We start from the raw sequence: 21,713 nt of genomic DNA on the forward strand, positions 1-21,713 counted from the left end.
CCATCCTCCCACTTTATGAACATCCTTCGATCTCTTCACCTCTCAACCCTCAAAAACCCTCACTCCAACTCCATCCTCCCACTTTATGAACATCAATCCATCGATCCTCCTCGAAGTCCTCAAAAACCCTCACTCCAACTCCATCCTCCCACTTTATGAACATCAATCCATCGATCCTCCTCGAAGTCGCCATTTCTCTTCTCGACCTTCGGATCCATTGGGAGATAATGATGAAGATGACGAAGAGGAAGAAGAAGGAGAATACGAAGAAGAAGAAGAAGAAGACGATGATGATGAAGGCGATGAGAGCTGTAATGGATCGGTGAACACATTTCGAGCGAGTGGGAAATCTAAGGAGGAGAAAGCGAACGAGGCTGCTGATATCGGGTAAAAAGTGATTGGGCCGCTTGATCTTTCAGAGCGGCTGTTTAAACCTTGGGAGCCTGTTTTTGCTGTTGTCCAGGTCTGTGACTTTTGACTTTCTTTTGATTTTAAAACTTTACAAGGTTTTGTATTTGGGACTGTATTGTTTGTGTTTATTGTAGTTTGGTTCGCACCAGTTTAAAGTTAGTAACGGGGATTCAATTTTTAATGAAAGGTTGAAGTTTTGCGATGTTAATGGCAAGGTAAGGTGTTGCGTATTGAAGACTTTAGGGTTCTTTTGATTTTTACAGTATATGCAACTTTCACCTGTAACATTGAATTGTTAGTTTGGGGAATTTGGCTACATTGCAACAGGAAACTGTAAGTTTAATTATGAAATTACGATATAAATGTTTGTTACTGTAAAACATTCTATTATAGTGCACATTACACTGACACATACTTTTGTCGAGGTTTCTTGTATACAAAGGATAAGACTTTCGTGTTCTTATGCAAGGTCCCAATTCAGTAGAATAATCTTGTTGTAAATGCCCTTACGCGTGTCATTATGCAAACTTGACTTGGTTTACGTTTGGCTTGTTTGCTGCAGAGCTTCTCATTTAATGTCTGAGATGTCAATCCTTCTATTTTTCACTTGTTGCATTGTTCTTAAAGAGCATATTACGACATTTGAGAAGTGTGATTTAATAGAATGGTCCAATGTCCATGCCCATTACTGTTCAAGATGACTGCTTGGTTTGATGAACCAGTTGATTGCACAGGTAGGGCAGAAATTGGAGGTCAATACTATTTACCATCTGTTTCTTCTCAAAGATTAATTATTGGATTTATTGTTTCTTTCTGAAATTAATAAAATTCCCAAGATGCTCCTTTAACACGACTCTTTTCCCTAATTTTTCTTCTAGATTCCTAGAATATGTTGTATACCCATCTTATCTCAAACTTCCCACCAAAATTCGTTTTGTGAAACTAAAAGATGCCTAATCAGTGACAAATTTAAAGTATAACTTTTTTCCTATTTTCTCTTCTAGAATGTATTGTGTAACCGTCTTATCTCTTAATTCTGTCCTTTTCCCATTTCCAATTATTTGGCAGTTTGACTTATCGTAAAGTATGTCGTCATGTAGCGAAATCTGGGTTGAAACCCACTTATGGTCGGAATTTTCTCATGTTGTTTACTCTCTTTAAAATTGCCAAGAGATGTTACCGGCCTGCAATCACTTTGTTCCACATAATATTGTTAAACATATTTGTGTGGAAGTTTCAATTTGCATTTGCACTTAATATTCATTTTGTTGCTAGTGCCAACCTTCTCCACAAATTAATAGCCTAATTAACTGGTTTTTCAGTTCATCATCTTTGTTTTTGCTGATAGATTCCTGTTGGGGAACTACTTCAGGACTAGTCTGAACATCATTTTCAGAAATCTCCTCAAATTCAACAAATTCCTTTGTTTCAACTTTTGTATTGGAGCTACTTGATTCTGCAATTGATCTGTCTTTGTACATCACATTCTTATTGAATATGACATCTCTGCTTCTGATGATCTTCCGATTTTTATAATCCTAAAACCGGTAACCGAACTCATCACCACCGTAACCAACAAAAACACGTTTGTTAGATTTGGTATCAAGTTTGCTTCCTTCAGCAGAATCTATGTGTACATAAGAGATACAACAAAAAATTCTTAAATACGAAAGGTTTACCTCTTTTCTGCTCCACGCTTCATCCGGTATTCCACCATACAAGGGAACTGAGGGACCGCGGTTGATTAGGTAGGCTGCTGTATTGATAGCTTCAGCCCATAGGAACTTGTGCAAGCCGACATGTATCCTCATGCTTCTGGTACGTTCATTCAATGTTCTATTCATGCGTTCCGCTACACCGTTCTGCTACGATGTCAATGTAATAGTTTTCTCAATCTTAATCCCGTTGTTTGCGCAAAATTCTTTGAATCTACTGTCTTTGTACTCTCCTCCATTGTCTGACCTTAACAGCTTTATCTTCAAACCAGTTTCATTTTCCACCATGGCCTTCCATTTTCTGAAGGTATCAAAGATTTCTGATTTCTTCTTTAGAAAATAGACCTACACATTCCTTGTCGAATCATCAGTGAAGGTGACATAGTACAGTGAACCTGCAAGAGATGAAACTAGAGATGGCCCCCTTTTGTCGGTATGAACCAACTCTAACTTTTCTGCCTTGGGTGTCTTGTCAATCTTTGCAAAACTGACTTTCTTCTGTTTGCCAAAGATGCAATCCTCGCATAAGCCAACATCTATATTCTTCAGATCCGGCATCTTCCCTTTTGACAGAAGTGTCTTCATCCATTTCTCGCTCTTATGGCCAAGCCTTTAGTGCCATAGGTTTGATTTTTCATCTGCATCTGTTACTGCAATAATATTCTCTAGGTTAGATGTTACATAGAGAGTACCACTTTTCTTACCTCGAGCAATGACGAGTGCTCCTTTGGTAATCTTCCATTCATGACCTGAGAAAGTTATACAGTAACCCTCTCCATCAAACTGTCCTACGGAGATCAAATTTCTTTTAAGGCCAGGAATATGTCTCATTCCTTGCAGCTTCCATGTGGTCTGATTTGGCAATTTTAATCGGATGTCTCCCTTACCAACGATCTTCAATTTTTCATCATCTGCTAGATGTACCTTTTCGAAATCACTGCTAACGTAGTTCTCCATGATTTCCTGGCAAGGGGTGGCATGGTAGGATGCTCCTAAATTAAGAATCCATGATTCAATCGGACCGTTGACGCTTAGAATCATAGCATCACCTCCTTCCTCGGTCACGTTGGCAGACCCCTGTGCGCTGGTATTTTTCTTCGATGCCCGACACTCCCTCTTGAAATGACGCTTCTTGCCACAATTGTAGCACTTAAAATCTTTCTTTCCCGAACTAGATTTGCTTGTTCTAGAATTTGATTTGCCGTGATTTGAACTTCTTCCTGAAAGCCAATCTAGAAAAGGTTGCTTTTACGGTGAAGTTAACCACACATCAATATTGAAGCAGAGACATGAAGGTGAAATTGGCCCGAGGAAAGTGAAAAAAAGGGAATTAGCGCCCAAATGAAAACCCGTACTCTGAAAGTTTTGATGTTGTAGTTATTGATGTACTGCTTATATATGAGATGCACTTGGTAAGCGGCCTACCTACTTGTTATTGATGGATGTCTTGAGTGCTTTAGTTATTGAAATGCCCTGAAAATTTTGAAGAATAAGATCGAACTATGTTTGTGCTCAAATCTCTACAGAAAAGAATGGTTTCAGTTTTCAGGGTGCCTCGTTCCATTTTCCATTTGTTAGTGGTGTTATACTTATAAGGAACATAAGTATTTCTTTCCATATTTTGTGAAATAATTTGTCAGGATGTTTTCTCATTTGAGAGCTTTTTGAGGTAGTAGCTGGTTGACTAGGTAGTGAGGTATATTGTGAAGGTGTTAAGCATGAAAAGGAGCTAAAAATGATCTTTGCTAAAAGGACAGAAAATAAAAGGTTAAAGCGGAAAGCGTTGCTATAAATGGGTGTATAGGGTTGATATGTGCAAATAGGACAAAAAATAGAATATCGAGGTGGTGCAATTAGCTGCATTGAGTGGGATTTTAGTGATTTTATTATTCTTTGTCGGAGCAGACTACATACTATGTATATCAAGTGTACTGAACCGCAAATCATCAAGAGAAAAAGTAAAGAAATAAAGTGAAATAACACCGCTACAAAAAAATTATTTATTTAGGTTTTTTTTACGGTGCGATCCTAGACTATGAACTCCTCACTCTAGAATGTACAAGTGAATTGAAAGTATGAAAGTCATATTTTTTTTGCAAGTGGAAAAATGTATTAAGTGAAATACATTGTTTACTTACAAAATTAAATTATTATTGAAAGTAGATATGTAAAGATGATACGGCAATATCATTTTATATTTTATAGTTATTAATATTATATTATATTTTCAATTAACTTTTGATAGCTACATATAAATGATCTGAAAGTAGATTTTATGTACTAGATAATTAAAGTAATAACATAAAAACAACATAACACTGATGACAGTAAGTTTGACACCTGATGATGGGTTTCATTCTTATTATAGCCCTTAGATTAATTTAAGCCCGATCCACATATCTTGGCACATTAATCACCGAGCCCCATCTCCCATTCTCAGTTGTGTCCAAACCTCTCCAAAACCCTCGCTTCCATTTCCCCCCTCTGATCGCCACCCCCAATGGCGTCGCAGCAATGCCTAACCCTAACCCTAACCCGCCTTTTCTGATCTCTCCTCTCCTCATCTCCTCCTCCTTCTCTCATCAAATCTCAAACCCTAACTCTTCGATCTCTTCACCTCTCAACCCTCAAAAACCCTCACTCCAACTCCATCCTCCCACTTTATGAACATCAATCCATCGATCCTCCTCGAAGTCACCATTTCTCTTCTCGACCTTCGGATCCATTGGGAGACAATGATGAAGATGACGAAGAGGAAGAAGAAGGAGAATACGAAGAAGAAGAAGAAGAAGATGATGATGATGAAGGCGATGAGAGCTGTAATGGATCGGTGAAGACATTTCGAGCGAGTGGGAAATCTGAGGAGGAGAAAGCGAACGAGGCTGCTGATATCGGGTAAAAAGTGATTGGGCCGCTTGATCCTTCAGAGCGGCCGTTTAAACCTTGGGAGCCTGTTTTTGCTGTTGTCCAGGTCTGTGACTTTTGACTTTCTTTTGGTTTTAAAACTTTACAAGGTTTTGTATTTGGGACTGTATTGTTTGTGTCTATTGTAGTTTGGTTCGCACCAGTTTAAAGTTAGTAACGGGGATTCAATTTTTACTGAAAGGTTGAAGTTTTGCGATGTTAATGGCAAGGTAAGGTGTTGCGTATTGAAGACTTTAGGGTTCTTTTGATTTTTACAGTATATGCAACTTTCACCTGTAACATGGAATTGTTAGTCTGGGGAATTTGGCTACATTGCAACAGGAAACTGTAAGTTTAGTTATGAAATTACGATATAAATGTTTGTTACTGTAAAACATTCAATTATAGTGCACATCACACTGACACATACTTTTGTTGAGGTTTCTTGTATACAAAGGATAAGACTTTCGTGTTCTTATGCAAGGTCCCAATTCAGTAGAATAATCTTGTTGTAAATGCCCTTACGCGTGTCAATATGCAAACTTGACTTGGTTTACGTTTGGCTTGTTTGCTGCAGAGCTTCTCATCTAATGTCTGAGATGTCAATCCTTCTATATTTCTCTTGTTGCATTGTTCTTAAAGAGCATATTACGACATTTGAGAAGTGTGATTTAATAGAATGGTCCAATGTCCATGCCCATAACTGTTCAAGATGACTGCTTGGTTTGATGAACCAGTTGATTGCACAGGTAGGGCAGAAATTGGAGGTCAATACTATTTACCATCTGTTTCTTCTCAAAGATTAATTATTGGATTTATTGTTTCTTTCTGAAATTAAAAAAATTCCCAAGATGCTCCTTTAACACGACTCTTTTCCCTAATTTTTCTTCTAGATTCCTAGAATATGTTGTATACCCATCTTATCTCAAACTTCCCACCTAAATTTGTTTTGTGAAACTAAAAGATGCCTAATCAGTGACAAATTTAAAGTATAACTTTTTTCCTATTTTCTCTTCTAGAATGTATTGTGTAACCGTCTTATCTCTTAATTTTGTCCTTTTCCCATTTCCAATTATTTGGCAGTTTGACTTATCGTAAAGTATGCCGTCATGTAGCGAAATCTGGGTTGAAGCAAACTTATGGTCGGAATTTTCTCATGTTGTTTACTCTCTTTAAAATTGCCAAGAGATGTTACCGGCCTGCAATCACTTTGTTCCACATAATATTGTTAAACATATTTGTGTGGAAGTTTCAATTTGCATTTGCACTTAATATTCATTATGTTGCAAGTGCCAACCTTCTCCACAAATTAATAGCAGTTCATCATCTTTGTGTTTGCTGATAGATTCCTGTTGGGGAACTACTTCAGGACTAGTCTGAACATCATTTTCAAAAATCTCCTCAAATTCAACAAATTCCTTTGTTTCAACTTTTGTATTGGAGCTACTTGATTCTGCAATTGATCTGTCTTTGTACATCACATTCTCATTGAACATGACATCTCTGTTTCTGATGATCTTCTATTTTTTGTAATCCCAAAACCGGTAACCGAACTCATCACCACCATAACCAACAAAAACACATTTTTTAGATTTGGCATCAAGTTTACTTCTTTCAGCAGAATCTATGTGTACATAAGAGATACAACCAAAAATTTTTAAATGCGAATGGTTTACCTCTTTTCTGCTCCACGCTTCATCCGGTATTCCACCATCCAAGGGAACTGAGGGACCGCGGTTGATTAGGTAGGCTACGGTATTGATAGCTTAAGCCCATAGGAACTTGGGCAAGCCGGCAGGTATCCTCATGCTTCTGGCATGTTCATTCAAAGTTCTATTCATGCGTTCCGCTATACCATTCTGCTGCGGTGTCATGGGAACAGTTTTCTCCATCTTGATCCCGTTGTTTGCGTAAAATTCTTTGAATCTACTGTCTTTGTACTCTCCTCTATTGTCTGACCCTAACCGCTTTATCTTCAAACCAGTTTCATTTTCCACCATGGCCTTCCATTTTCTGAAGGTATCAAAGGCTTTTGATTTCTTCTTTAGAAAAGAGACCCAAACATTCCTTGTAGAATCAATAATGAAAGTGACATAGTACAGTGAAGCTGCAAGAGATGAAACTGGAGATGGCCCCTATACGTCGGTATGAACCAACTCTAACTTTTTTGCCTTGGGTGTCTTGCCAATCTTTGCAAAACTGACTTTCTTCTGTTTGCCAAAGATGCAATCCTCGCATAGGCCAACATCCACATTCTTCAGATCCGACAGCTTCCCTTTTGACAGAAGTGTCTTCATCCATTTCTCACTCATATGGCCAAGCCTTTAGTGTCATAGGTTTGATTTTTCATCTGCATCTGTTACTGTAATAATATTCTCTAGGTTAGAGGTTACATAGAGAGTACCACTTTTCTTACCTCGAGCAATGACGAGTGTTCCTTTGGTAATCTTCCATTCATGACCTGAGAAAGTTATATAGTAACCCTCTCCATCAAGCTGTCCTACGGAGATCAAATATCTTTTAAGGCCAGGAATATGTCTCACTCCTTGCAGCTAGCATGTGGTCTGATTTGGCAATTTTAATCGGATGTCTCCATTACCAACGATCTTCAAGGTTTCATCATCTGCTAGATGTACCTTTTTGAAATCACCGCTGACGTAGTTCTCCATGATTTCTCGGCAAGGGGTGGCATGGTAGGATGCACCTAAATTAAGAATCCATGATTCAATCGGACCGTTGACGCTTGGAATCATAGCATTATCTCCTTCCTCGGTCACGTTGGCAGACTCCTGTGTGCCGGTATTTTTCTTCGATGCCCGACACTCCCTCTTGAAATGACCCTTCTTGCCACAATTGTAGCACTTCTTTCTGAAAGCCAATCTAGAAAAGGTTACTTTTACGGTGAAGTGAACCATACAACAATACTGAAGTAGAGACATGAAGGTGAAATTGTGTCACGCCCCGGTTCTAAAATGTAATAGTTTGGAATGTGACTCGGCCGGCAATGCAACCATACGGTCACATTCACGCCTCTAGATCATCATGTATACAGATATAAAGACAAGACTATACCAAAGAGCATGTACCAAGATAATAAAAGGAATGTATAGATAAAGAAATATTGGAAATTTTCATAATTCTAAAACAAGTCCACAATTTATCTAAAGAGAAAGAAAAAATACACCATAGTCTCGAGAGCCACATGTGGCTAAAGAAAATCCTAAACCAAATAACTACCTAAATCAACTGAACTGGATAACTGATAGAATGAATGGTGATCACTGCTGATGAGCCTGCCCCTCGAAGTACTCTCGATCCTACGAAGAAAGAACGGTTCCCGAATCTGGGGCACGCAAACCCCAGGGGAGTCAGAAAACTCCCAACAAGCATGAAAAATGAAGGAAATATGCGGGTGTAAGTGTGATGTGGCATGTATAAAGAAAAAAAAATGAAAACTCAAAAATCATCAAGAGAAAAAGTAAAGAAATAAAGTGAAATAACACCGCTACAAAAAATTTATTTATTTAGTTTTTTTTGCGCAATATCATTTTATATTTTATAGTTATTAATATTATATTATATTTTCAATTATCTTTTGATAGCTACATATAAATGATCTGAAAGTGGATTTTATATACTTGATAATTAAAGTAACAACATAAAAATAGCATAACACTGATGACAGTAAGTTTGACACCTGATGATGGGTTTCATTCTTATTATAGCCCTTAGATTAATTTAAGCCCGATCCACATATCCTGGCCCATTAAGCACCGAGCCCCATCTCCCATTCTCAGTTGTGTCCAAACCTCTCCAAAACACTCGCTTCCATTTCCCCCTTCTGATCGCCGCCCCAATTGCGTCGCAACGACGCCTAACCCTAACCCTAACCCGCCATTTCCAATCTCTGCTCTCCTCATCTCCTCCTCCTTCTCTCATCAAATCTCAAACCCTAACTCTTCGATCTCTTCACCTCTCAACCCTCAAAAACCCTCACTCCAACTCCATCCTCCCACTTTATCTACATCAATCCATCAATCCACCTTGAAGTCGCCATTTCTCTTCTCGACGTTCGGATCCATTGGGAGACGATGATGAAGACGACAAAGAGGAAGAAGAAGGAGAATACAAAGAAGAAGAAGAAGAAGATGATGATGATGAAGGCGATGAGAGCTGCAATGGATCGGTGAAGACATTTTGAGCGAGTGGGAAATCTGAGGAGGAGAAAGCGAACGAGGCTGCTGATATCGGGTACAAAGTGATTGGGCCGCTTGATCCTTCAGAGCGGCCGTTTAAACCTTGGTAGCCTGTTTTTGTTGTTGTCCAGGTCTGTGACTTTTGACTTTCTTTTTGTTTTAAAACTTTACAAGGTTTTGTCTTTGGGACTGTATTGTTTGTGTTTATTGTAGATTGGTTCGCACCAGTTTAAAGTTAGTAACGGGGATTCGATTTTCACTGAAAGGTTGAAGTTTTACGATGTTAATGGCAAGGTAAGGTGTTACGTATTGAAGACTTTAGGGTTCTTTTGATTTTTACAGTATATGCAACTTTCACCTATAACGTGGAATTGTTAGTCTGGGGAATTTGGCTACATTGTAACAGAAAACTGTAAGTTTAGTTATGAAATTACGATATAAATGTTTGTTACTGTAAAACATTCAGTTATAGTGCACATCACACTGACACATACTTTTGTCGAGGTTGCTTGTATACAAAGGATAAGACTTTCGTGTTCTAATGCAAGGTCGCAATTCAGTAGAATAATCTTGTTGTAAATACCCTTACGCGTGTCATTATGCAAACTTGACTTGGTTTACGTTCGGCATGTTTGCTGCGGAGCTTCTCATCTAATGTCTGAGATGTCTATCCTTCCATTTTTCTCTTGTTGCATTGTTCTTAAAGAGCATATTACGACAGTTGAAAAGTGTGATTTAATAGAATGGTCCAATGTCCATACCCATAACTGTTCAAGATGACTGCTTGGTTTGATTAACCAGGTGATTGCACAGGTAGGGCAGAAATTGGAGGTCAATACTACTTACCATCTGTTTCTTCTCAAAGATTAATTATTGGATTTATTGCTTCTTTCTGAAATTAAAAAAATTCCCAAGATGCTCCTTTAACACGACTCTATTCCCTAATTTTTCTTCTAGATTCCTAGAATATCTTGTATACCCATCTTCTCTCAAACTTCCCACCTAAATTCATTTTGTGAAACTAAAAGATGCCTAAGCTGATATCAGTGACAAATTTTAAGTATAACTTTTTTCCTACTTTCTCTTCTAGAATGTATTGTTTAACCGTCTTATCTCTTAATTCTGTCCTTTTTCCATTTCCAATTATTTGGCAGTTTGACTTATCTTAAAGTATGCCGTCATGTAGCCAAATCTGGGTTGAAACCCACTTATGGATGGAATTTTATCATGTTGTTTACTCTCTTTAAAATTGCCAAGAGATGTTACCGGCTTGCAATCACTTTGTTCCACATAATATTGTTAAACATATTTGTGTGGAAGTTTCAATTTGCATTTGTACTTAATATTCATTATGTTGCAAGTGCCAACCTTCTCCACAAATTAATAGCCTAATTAATTGGTTTTTTAGTTTATCATCTTTGTTTTTGTTGATAGATTCCTGTTGGGGAACTACTTCAGGACAAGTCTGAACATTATTTTCAGAAATCTCCTCAAATTCAACAAATTCCTTTGTTTCAACTTTTGTATTGGAGCTACTTGAATCTGCAATTGATCTATCTTTGTACATCACATTCTCATTGAATATGACATCTCTGATTCTGATGATCTTCCGATTTTAATAATCCCAAAACCGGTAACCGAACTCATCACCACCATAACCAACAAAAATACATTTGTTAGATTTGGCATCAAGTGTACTTCTTTCAGCAGAATCTATGTGTACATAAGAGATACAACCAAAAGTTCTTAAATGCGAAAGGTTTACCTCTTTTCTGCTCCACGCTTCATCCGGTATTCCACCATCCAAGGGAAATGAGGGACCGCGGTTGATTAGGTAGGCTGCGGTATGGATAGCTTCAGCCCATAGGAACTTGGGCAAGCCAGCATGTATCCTCATGCTTCTGGCACGTTCATTAAAATTTCTATTCATGCGTCGCACTACACCATTCTGCTGCGGTGTCATGGGAATAGTTTTCTCCATCTTGATCCCGTTGTTTGCGCAAAATTCTTTGAATCTACTATCTTTGTACTCTCCGCCATTGTCTGACCTTAACCGCTTTATCTTCAAACCAGTTTCATTTTCCACCATGGCCTTCCATTTTCTGAAGGTATCAAAGACTTCTGATTTCTTCTTCAGAAAATAGACCCACACATTCCTTGTAGAATCATCAGTGAATGTGACATAGTATAGTGAACCTGCAAGAGATGAAACTGGAGATGGCCTCCATACGTCGGTATGAACCAACTCTAACTTTTCTGCTTTGGTTGTCTTGCCAATCTTTACAAAACTGACTTTCTTCTGTTTGCCAAAGATGCAATCCTCGCATAGGCCAACATCCACATTCTTCAGATCCGACGGCTTCCCTTTTGACAGAAGTGTCTTCATCCATTTCTCGCTCATATGGCCAAGCCTTTAGTGCCATAGGTTTGATTTTTCATCTGCATTTGTTTCTGCAATAATATTCTCTAGGTTAGAGGTTACATAGAGAGTACCACTTTTCTTACCTCGAGCAATGACGAGTGCTCCTTTGGTAATCTTTCATTCATGACCTGAGAAAGTTATACAGTAACCCTCTCCACCAAGCTGTCCTACGGATATCAAATTTCTTTTAAGGCCAGGAATATGTCTCACTCCTTGCAGCTTCCATGTGGTCTGATTTGGTAATTTTAACCGGATGTCTCCTTTACCAACGATCTTCAAGGTTTCATCATCGGCTAGATGTACCTTTTCAAAATCACAGCTGACGTAGTTCTCCATGATATTCCGGCAAGGGGTGGCATGGTAGGATGCTCCTAAATTAAGAATCCAGGATCAATCGGATCGTTGACGCTTAGAATCATAGCATCACCTCCTTCCTCAGTCGCGTTGGCAGACTCCTGTGCGTCGGTATTTTTTTTCGATGCCCGACACTCCGTCTTGAAATGACCCTTCTTGCCATAATTGTAGCACTTAAAATCTTTCTTTCCCGATCTAGATTTGCTTGTTCTAGAATTTGATTTGTCGTGATTTGAACTTCTTTCTGAAAGCCAATCTAGAAAAGGTTACTTTTACGGTGAAGTGAACCACACAACAATACTGAAGCAGAGACGTGAAGGTGAAATTGGCCCGAGGAAAGTGAAAGAAAGGGAATGAGCGCCCAAATGAAAACCCGTACTCTGAAAGTTTTGATGTTATGGTTATTGATGTATTGCTTATATATGAGATGCACTTGGTAAGCGGCCTACCTACTTGTTATTGATGGATGTCTTGAGTGCTTTAGTTATTGAAATGCCCTGAAAATTTTAAAGATTAAGATCGAACTATGTTTATGCTCAAATCTCTACAGAAAAGAATGGTTTTAGTTTTCAGGGTGCCTCGTTCCATTTTCCATTTGTTAGTGGTGTTATACTTACAAGGACCATAAGTACTTCTTCCCACATTTTGTGAAATAATTTGTCGGGATGTTTTCTCATTTGAGAGCTTTTGAGGTAGTAGCTGGTTGACTTGGCAGTGAGGTATATTGTGAAGGTGTTAAGCATGAAAAGGCGCTAAAAACGATCTTTGCTAATAGGACAGAAAATAAAAGGTTAAAGTGGAAAGTGTTGCTATAAGTGGGTGTATGGGGTTGATATGTGCAAATAGGAGAGAAAATAGAATATCGAGGTGGTGCTATTAGCTGCTTTGAATGGGATTTTAGTGATTTTATTATTCTTTGTCTGAGCAGACTACGTACTATGTATATCAAGTGTACTGAACAGCTGATTATAAGTATATGTCACGTCAAATTAGAGGTACGAATTGGATTATCTTAATTAGTTGAATGAAATATGGTGATACGGTGTATTGAATATCTAGACGATCATCTAAGGTTTTAAGCACAGACAAATGACTCCGTATAGTGATTCCGTGCATACTATTCTTTCTAACAAAAAATTTCTCCTTTCTACCGACCAGATCATCAAGAGAAAAAGTAAAGAAATAAAGTGAAATAACACCGCTACAAAAAAATTATTTATTTAGGTTTTTTTTTACGGTGCGATCCTAGACTATGAACTCCTCACTCTAGAATGTACAAGTGAATTGAAAGTATGAAAGTCACATTTTTTTTTGCAAGTGGAAAAATATATTAAGTTAAATACATTGTTTACTTACAAAATTAAATTATTATTGAAAGTAGATATGTAAAGATGATACGACAATATCATTTTATATTTTATAGTTATTAATATTATATTATATTTTCAATTATCTTTTGATAGCTACATATAAATGATCTGAAAGTGGATTTTATATACTAGACAATTAAAGTAACAACATAAAATTAGCATAACACTGATGACAGTAAGTTTGACACCTGATGATGGGTTTCATTCTTATTATAGCCCTTAGATTAATTTAAGCCCGATCCACACATCCTGTCCCATTAAACATCGAGCCCCATCTCCCATTCTCAGTTGTGGCCAAACCTCTCCAAAACCCTCGCTTCCATTTCCCCCCTCTGATCGCCGCCCCCAATGGCGTCGCAGCGACGTCTAACCCTAACCCTAACCCCCCATTTCCGATCTCTCCTCTCCTCATCTCCTCCTCCTTCTCTCATCAAATCTCAAACCCTAACTCTTCGATCTCTTCACCTCTCAACCCTCAAAAACCCTCACTGCAACTCCATCCTCCCACTTTATCAACATCAATCCATCGATCCTTCTCGAAGTCGCCATTTCTCTTCTCAACCTTCGGATCCATTGGCAGATGATGATGAAGACGACGAAGAGGAAGAAGAAGGAGAATACGAAGAAGAAGAAGAAGAAGATGAAGATGATGAAGGCAATGAGAGCTGCAATGGATCGGTGAAGACATTTCGAGCGAGTGGGAAATCTGAGGAGGAGAAAGCGAACGAGGCTGCTGATATCGGGTAAAAAGTGATTGGGCCGCTTGATCCTTCAGAGCGGCTGTTTAAACCTTGGGAGCCTGTTTTTGCTGGGTAAAAAGTGATTGGGCCGCTTGATCCTTCAGAGCGGCTGTTTAAACCTTGGGAGCCTGTTTTTGCTTTTGTCCAAGTCTGTGACTTTTGACTTTCTTTTGGTTTTAAAACTTTACAAGGTTTTGTATTTGGGACTGTATTGTTTGTGTTTATTGTAGATTGGTTCGCACCAGTTTAAAGTTAGTAACCGGGATTCGATTTTCTCTGAAAGGTTGAAGTTTTACGATGTTAATAGCAAGGTAAGGTGTTGCGTATTGAAGACTTTAGGGTTCATTTGATTTTTACAGTATATGCAACTTTCACCTGTAACGTGGAATTGTTAGTCTGGGGAATTTGGCTACATTGCAACAGAAAACTGTAAGTTTAGTTATAAAATTACGATATAAATGTTTGTTACTGTAAAACATTCAGTTTTAGTGCACATCACGCTGACACATACTTTTGTCGAGGTTGCTTGTATACAAAGGATAAGACTTTCGTGTTCTTATGCAAGGTCCCAATTTAGTAGAATAATCTTGTTGTAAATGCCCTTACGCGTGTCATTATGCAAACTTGACTTGGTTTACGTAAATGCCCTTACGCGTGTCATTATGCAAACTTGACTTGGTTTACGTTCGGCTTGTTTGCTGCAGATCTTTTCATCTAATATCTGAGATGTCAATCCTTCCATTTTTCTCTTGTTGCATTGTTCTTAAAGAGCATATTACGATATTTGAGAAGTGTGATTTAATAAAATGGTCCAATGTCTATACCCATAACTGTTCAAGATGACTGCTTGGTTTGATGAACCAGTTGATTGCACAGGTAGGGCAGGAATTGGAGGTCAATACTACTTACCATCTGTTTCTTCTCAAAGATTAATTATTCGATTTATTGCCTCTTTCTGAAATTAAAAATATTCCCAAGATGCTCCTTTAACACGACTCTTTTCCCAAATTTTTCTTCTAGATTCCTAGAATATCTTGTATACCCATCTTATCTCAAACTTCCCACCTAAATTCGTTTTGTGAAATTAAAAGATGCCTAAGCTGATATCAATGACAAATTTCAAGTATAACGTTTTTCCTACTCTCTCTTCTAGAATGTATTGTGTAACCGTCTTATCTCTTAATTCTGTCCTTTTTCCATTTCCAATTATTTGGCAGTTTGACTTATCTTAAAGTACGCCGTCATGTAGCCAAATCTGGGTTAAAACCCACTTATGGATGGAATTTTCTCATGTTGTTTACTCTCTTTAAACTTACCAAGAGATGTTACCGGCCTGCAATCACTTTGTTCCACATAATATTGTTAAACATATTTGTGTGGAAGTTTCAATTTGCATTTGCACTTCATATTCATTATGTCACAAGTGCCAACCTTCTCCACAAATTAATAGCCTAATTAATTGGTTTTTTAGTTCATCATCTTTGTTTTTGCTGATAGATTCCTGTTGGGGAATTATTTCAGGACTAGTCTGAACATCATTTTTAGAAATCTCCTCAAATTCAACAAATTCCTTTGTTTCAACTTTTTTATTGGAGCTACTTGATTCTGCAATTGATCGATCTTTGTACATCACATTCTCATTGAATATGACATCTCTGATTCTGATGATCTTCTGATTTTTATAATCCCAAAACCGGTAACCGAATTCATCACCACCATAACCAACAAAAACACATTTGTTTGATTTGGCATCAAGTTTACTTCTTTCAGCAGAATCTACGTGTACATAAGAGATACAACCAAAAATTCTTAAATGCAAAAGGTTTACCTCTTTTCTACTCCACGCTTCATCCGGTATTCCACCATCCAAGGGAACTGAGGGACCGCGGTTGATTAGGTAGGCTGCGGTATTGATAGCTTCAGCCCATAGGAACTTGGGCAAGCCGACATGTATCCTCATTCTTCTGCAACGTTCATTCAAAGTTCTATTCATGCGTTCTGATACATCATTCTGCTGCGATGTCATGGTAATAGTTTTCTCTATCTTGATCCCGTTGTTTGTATAAAATTCTTTGAATCTACTATCTTTGTACTCTCCTCGATTGTCTGACCTTAACCGCTTTATCTTCAAACCAGTTTCATTTTCCATCATGGCCTTCCATTTTCTAAAGGTATCAAAGACTTCTAATTTCTTCTTTAGAAAATAGACACACACATTCCTTGTAGAATCATCAGTGAAGGTGACATAGTACAGTGAACCTGCAAGAGATGAAACTGGAGATGGCCTCCATACGTCGGTATGAACCAACTCTAACTTTTCTGTCTTGGTTTTCTTGTCAATCTTTACAAAACTGACTTTCTTCTGTTTGCCAAAGATGCAATCCTCGCATAGGCCAACATCCACATTCTTCAGATCCGGCGGCTTCCCTTTTGACAGAAGTGTCTTCATCCATTTCTCGCTCATATGGCCAAGCCTTTAGTGCCATAGGTTTGATTTTTTATCTGCATCTGTTACTGCAATAATATTCTCTAGGTTAGAGGTTACATAGAGAGTACCACTTTTCTTACCTCGAGCAATGACGAGTGCTCCTTTGGTAATCTTCCATTCATGGCCTGAGAAAGTTATACAGTGACCCTCTCCATCAAGCTGTCCTACGGAGATAAAATTTCTTTTAAGGCCAGGACTATGTCTCACTCCTTACAGCTTCCATGTGGTCTGATTTGGTAATTTTAATCGGATGTCTCCCTTACCAACGATCTTCAAGGTTTCATCATCTGCTAGATGTACCTTTTCGAAATCACCGTTGACATAGTTCTCCATGATTTCCCGGCCATGGGTGGCATGGTAGGATGCTCCTAAATTAAGAATCCATGATTCAATCGGACCGTTGACGCTTAGAATCATAGCATCATCTCCTTCCTCGGTCACGTTGGCAGACTCCTGTGCGCCAGTATTTTTCTTCGATGCCCGATACTCCCTCTTGAAATGACCCTTCTTGCCACAATTGTAGCACTTAAAATCTTTCTTTCCCGATCTAGATTTGCTTGTTCTAGAATTTGATTTGCCGTGATTTGAACTTCTTTCTGAAAGCCAATCTAGAAAAGGTTACTTTTACGGTGAAGCGAACCACACAACAATACTGAAGCAGAGATGTGAAGGTGAAATTGGCCCGAGGAAAGTGAAAAAAAGGGAATGAGCGCCCAAATGAAAACCCGTACTCTGAAAGTTTTGATGTTGTAGTTATTGATGTACTGCTTATATATGAGATGCACTTGGTAAGCGGCCTACCTACTTGTTATTGATGGATGTCTTGAGTGCTTTAGTTATTGAAATGCCCTGAAAATTTTGAAGATTAAGATCGAACTATGTTTGTGCTCAAATCTCTACAGAAAAGAATGGTTTTAGTTTTCAGGGTGCCTCGTTCCATTTTCCATTAGTTAGTGGTGTTATACTTATAAGGAACATAACTATTTCTTCCCACATTTTGTGAAATAATTTGTCGGGATGTTTTCTCATTTGAGAGCTTTTGAGGTTGTAGCTGGTTGACTTAGCAGTGAGTTATATTGTGAAGGTGTTAAGCATGAAAAGGAGCTAAAAACGATCTTTGCTAATAGGACAGAAAATAAAAGGTTAAAGCGGAAAGCGTTGCTATAAGTGGGTGTATGGGGTTGATATGTGCAAATAGGACAGAAAATAGAATATCGAGGTGGTGCTATTAGCTGCTTTGAGTGGGATTTTTGTGATTTTATTATTCTTTGTCTGAGCAGACTACATACTATGTATATCGAGTGTACTGAACCGCGCATTATAAGTATATGTCACGTCAAATTAGAGGTACGAATTGGATTATCTTAATTAGTTGAATGAAATATGGTGATACGGTGTATTGAATATCTAGACGATCATCTAAGGTTTCAAGCACAGACAAATGAATCCGTATAGTAATTCCGTGCATACTATTCTTCCTAACAAAAAATTTCCCCTTTCTACCGACCAAATCATTAAGAGAAAAAGTAAAGAAATAAAGTGAAATAACACCGCTACAAAAAAATTTTTTATTTAGGTTTTTTTTTGTGGTGCGATCCTAGACTATGAACTCCTCACTCTAGAATGTACAAGTGAATTGAAAGTATGAAAGTCACATTCTTTTTTACAAGTGGAAAATTGTTTTAAGTGAAATACATCGTTTACTTATAAAATTAAATTATTATTGAAAGTAGATATGTAAAGGTGATACGGCAATATCATCTCCCATTCTCAGTTGTGTCCAAACCTCTCCAAAACCCTCGCTTCCATTTCCCCCCTCTGATCGCCGCCCACAATGGCATCGCAGCGACGTCTAACCCTAACCCTAACCCTCCATTTCCGATCTCTCCTCTCCTCATCTCCTCCTCCTTCTCTCATCAAATCTCAAACCCTAACTCTTTGATCTCTTCACCTCTCAACCCTCTAAAACCCTCACTCCAACTCCATCCTCCTAATTTATCAACATCAATCCATCGATCCTCCTCGAAGTCGCCATTTCTCTTCTCGACCTTCGGATCCATTAGGAGACGATGATGAAGACGACGACGAGGAAGAAGAAGGAGAATACGAAGAAGAAGATGAAGAAGAAGAAGATGATGAAGGCGATGAGAGCTGCAATGGATCGGGGAAGACATTTCGAGCGAGTGGGAAATTTGAGGAGGAGAAAGCGAACGAGGCTACTGATATCGGGTACAAAGTGATTGGGCCGCTTGATCCTTCAGAGCGGCTGTTTAAACCTTGGGAGCTTGTTTTTTCTGTTGTCCAGGTCTGTGACTTTTGACTTTCTTTTGGTTTTAAAACTTTACAAGGTTTTGTCTTTAGGACTATACTGTTTGTGTTTATTGTAGATTGGTTCGCACCCGTGTGAAGTTAGTAATGGGGATTCAATTTTCAGTGAAAGGTTGAAGTTTTGCGATGTTAATGGCAAGGTAAGGTGTTGCGTATTGAAGACTTTAGGGTTCTTTTTTGCGATGTTAATGGCAAGGTAAGGTGTTGCGTATTGAAGACTTTAGGGTTCTTTTGATTTTTACAGTATATGCAACTTTCACTAGGGTTCTTTTGATTTTTACAGTATATGCAACTTTCACCTGTAACGTGGAATTGTTAGTCTGGGGAATTAAGCTACATTGCAACAGGAAACTGTAAGTTTAGTTATGAAATTATGATATAAATGTTTGTTACTATTAAACATTCAGTTATAGTGCACTATTAAACATCACACTGACACATTCTTTTGTCGAGGTTTCTTGTATACAAAGGATAAGACATTGGTGTTCTTATGCAAGGTCCATATTCAGTAGAATAATCTTGTTGTAAATGCCCTTACGCGTGTCATTATGCAAACTTGACTTGGTTTACGTCCAGCTTGTTTGCTGCAGAGCTTCTCATCTAATGTCTGAGATGTCAATCCTTCCATTTTTCCCTTGTTGCATTGTTCTTAAAGAGCATATTACGACAGTTGAGAAGTGTGATTTAATAGAATGGTCCAATGTCTATACCCATAACTGTTCAAGATGACTGCTTGGTTTGATGAACCTGTTGATTGCACAGGTAGGGCAGGAATTGGCGGTCAATACTACTTACCATCTATTTCTTCTCAAAGATTAATTATTGGATTTATTGCTTCTTTCTGAAATTAAGAAAATTCCCAAGATACTCCTTTAACACGACTCTTTTCCCTAATTTTTCTTCTAGATTCCTAGAATATGTTGTATACCCATCTTATCTCAAACTTCCCACCTAAATTCGTTTTGTTAAACTAAAAGATGCCTAAGCTGATATCAGTGACAAATTTTAAGTATAAATTTTTTCCTACTTTCTCTTCTAGAATGTATTGTGTAACTGTCTTATCTCTTAATTCTGTCCTTTTTCCATTTCCAATTATTTGGCAGTTTGACTTATCTTAAAGTACGCCGTCATGTGGTCAAATCTGGGTTGAAACCCACTTATGGATGGAATTTTCTCATGTTGTTTACTCTCTTTAAAATTGCCAAGAGATGTTACCGGCCTGCAATCACTTTGTTCCACATAATATTGTTAAACATATTTGTGTGGAAGTTTCAATTTGCATTTGCACTTAATATTCATTATGTTGCAAGTGCCAACCTTCTCCACAAATTAATAGCCTAATTAATTGGTTTTTCAGTTCATCATCTTTATTTTTGCTGATAGATTCCTGTTGGGGAACTACTTCAGGACTAGTCTGAACATCATTTTCAGAAATCTCCTCAAATTCAACAAATTCCTTTGTTTCAACTTTTGTATTGGAGCTACTTGATTCTGCAATTGATCTGTCTTTGTACATCACATTCTAATTGCATATGACATCTCTGCTTCTGATGATCTTTCGATTTTTATAATCCCAAAACCGGTAACCGAACTCATCACATGACATCTCTGCTTCTGATGATCTTTCGATTTTTATAATCCCAAAACCGGTAACCGAACTCATCACCAACATAACCAACAAAAACACATTTGTTAGATTTGGCATCAAGTTTACTTCTTTCAGCAGAATCTATGTGTACATAAGAGATACAACCAAAAGTTCTTAAAAGCGAAAGGTTTACCTCTTTTCTACTCCACGCTTCATCCGGTATTCCACCATCCAAGGGAACTGAGGGACCGCGGTTGATTAGGTAGGCTGCGGTATTGATAGCTTCAGCTCATAGGAACTTGGGCAAGCCGACATGTATCCTCATGCTTCTGCCACGTTCATTCAAAGTTCTATTCATGGGTTCCGCTACACCATTCTGCTGTGGTGTCAAGGTAACAGTTTTCTCCATCTTGATCCCGTTGTTTGCGCAAAATTCTTTGAATCTACTGTCTTTGTCCTCTCCTCCATTGTCTGACCTTAACCGCTTTATCTTCAAACTAGTTTCATTTTCCACCATGGCCTTCCATTTTCTAAAGGTATCAAAGACTTCTGATTTCTTCTTCAGAAAATAGACCCACACATTCCTTGTAGAATCATCAATGAAGGTGACATAGTACAGTGAACCTGCAAGAGATGAAACTTGAGATGGCCCCCATACGTCAGTATGAACCAACTCTAACTTTTCTACCTGGGGTGTCTTGCTAATCTTTGTAAAACTGACTTTCTTCTGTTTGCGAAAGGTGCAACCCTCGCATAGGCTAACATCCACATTCTTCAGATCCGGCAGCTTCCCTTTTGACGTAAGTGTCTTCATCCATTTCTCGCTCATATGGCCAAGCCTTTAGTGCCATAGGTTCTATTTTAAATCTGCATCTGTTACTGCAATAATATTCTCTAGGTTAGAGGTTACATAGAGAGTACCATTTTTCTTACCTCGAGCAATAACGAGTGCTCCTTTGGTACTCTTCCATTCATGACCTGAGAAAGTTATACAGTAACCCTCTCCATCAAGCTGTCCTACGGAGATCAAATTTCTTTTAAGGCCAGGAATATGACCCACTCCTTGCAGCTTCCATGTGGTCTGATTTGGTAATTTTAATGGAATGTCTCCCTTACCAACGATCTTCAAGGTTTCATCATCTACTAGATGTACCTTTTCGAAATCACCACTGACGTAGTTCTCCATGATTTCCCGGC

This window comes from Asparagus officinalis, chromosome 8 (genome assembly GCF_001876935.1).
Source record: "Asparagus officinalis chromosome 8, Aspof.V1, whole genome shotgun sequence".
Lineage (NCBI taxonomy): Eukaryota > Viridiplantae > Streptophyta > Magnoliopsida > Asparagales > Asparagaceae > Asparagus > Asparagus officinalis.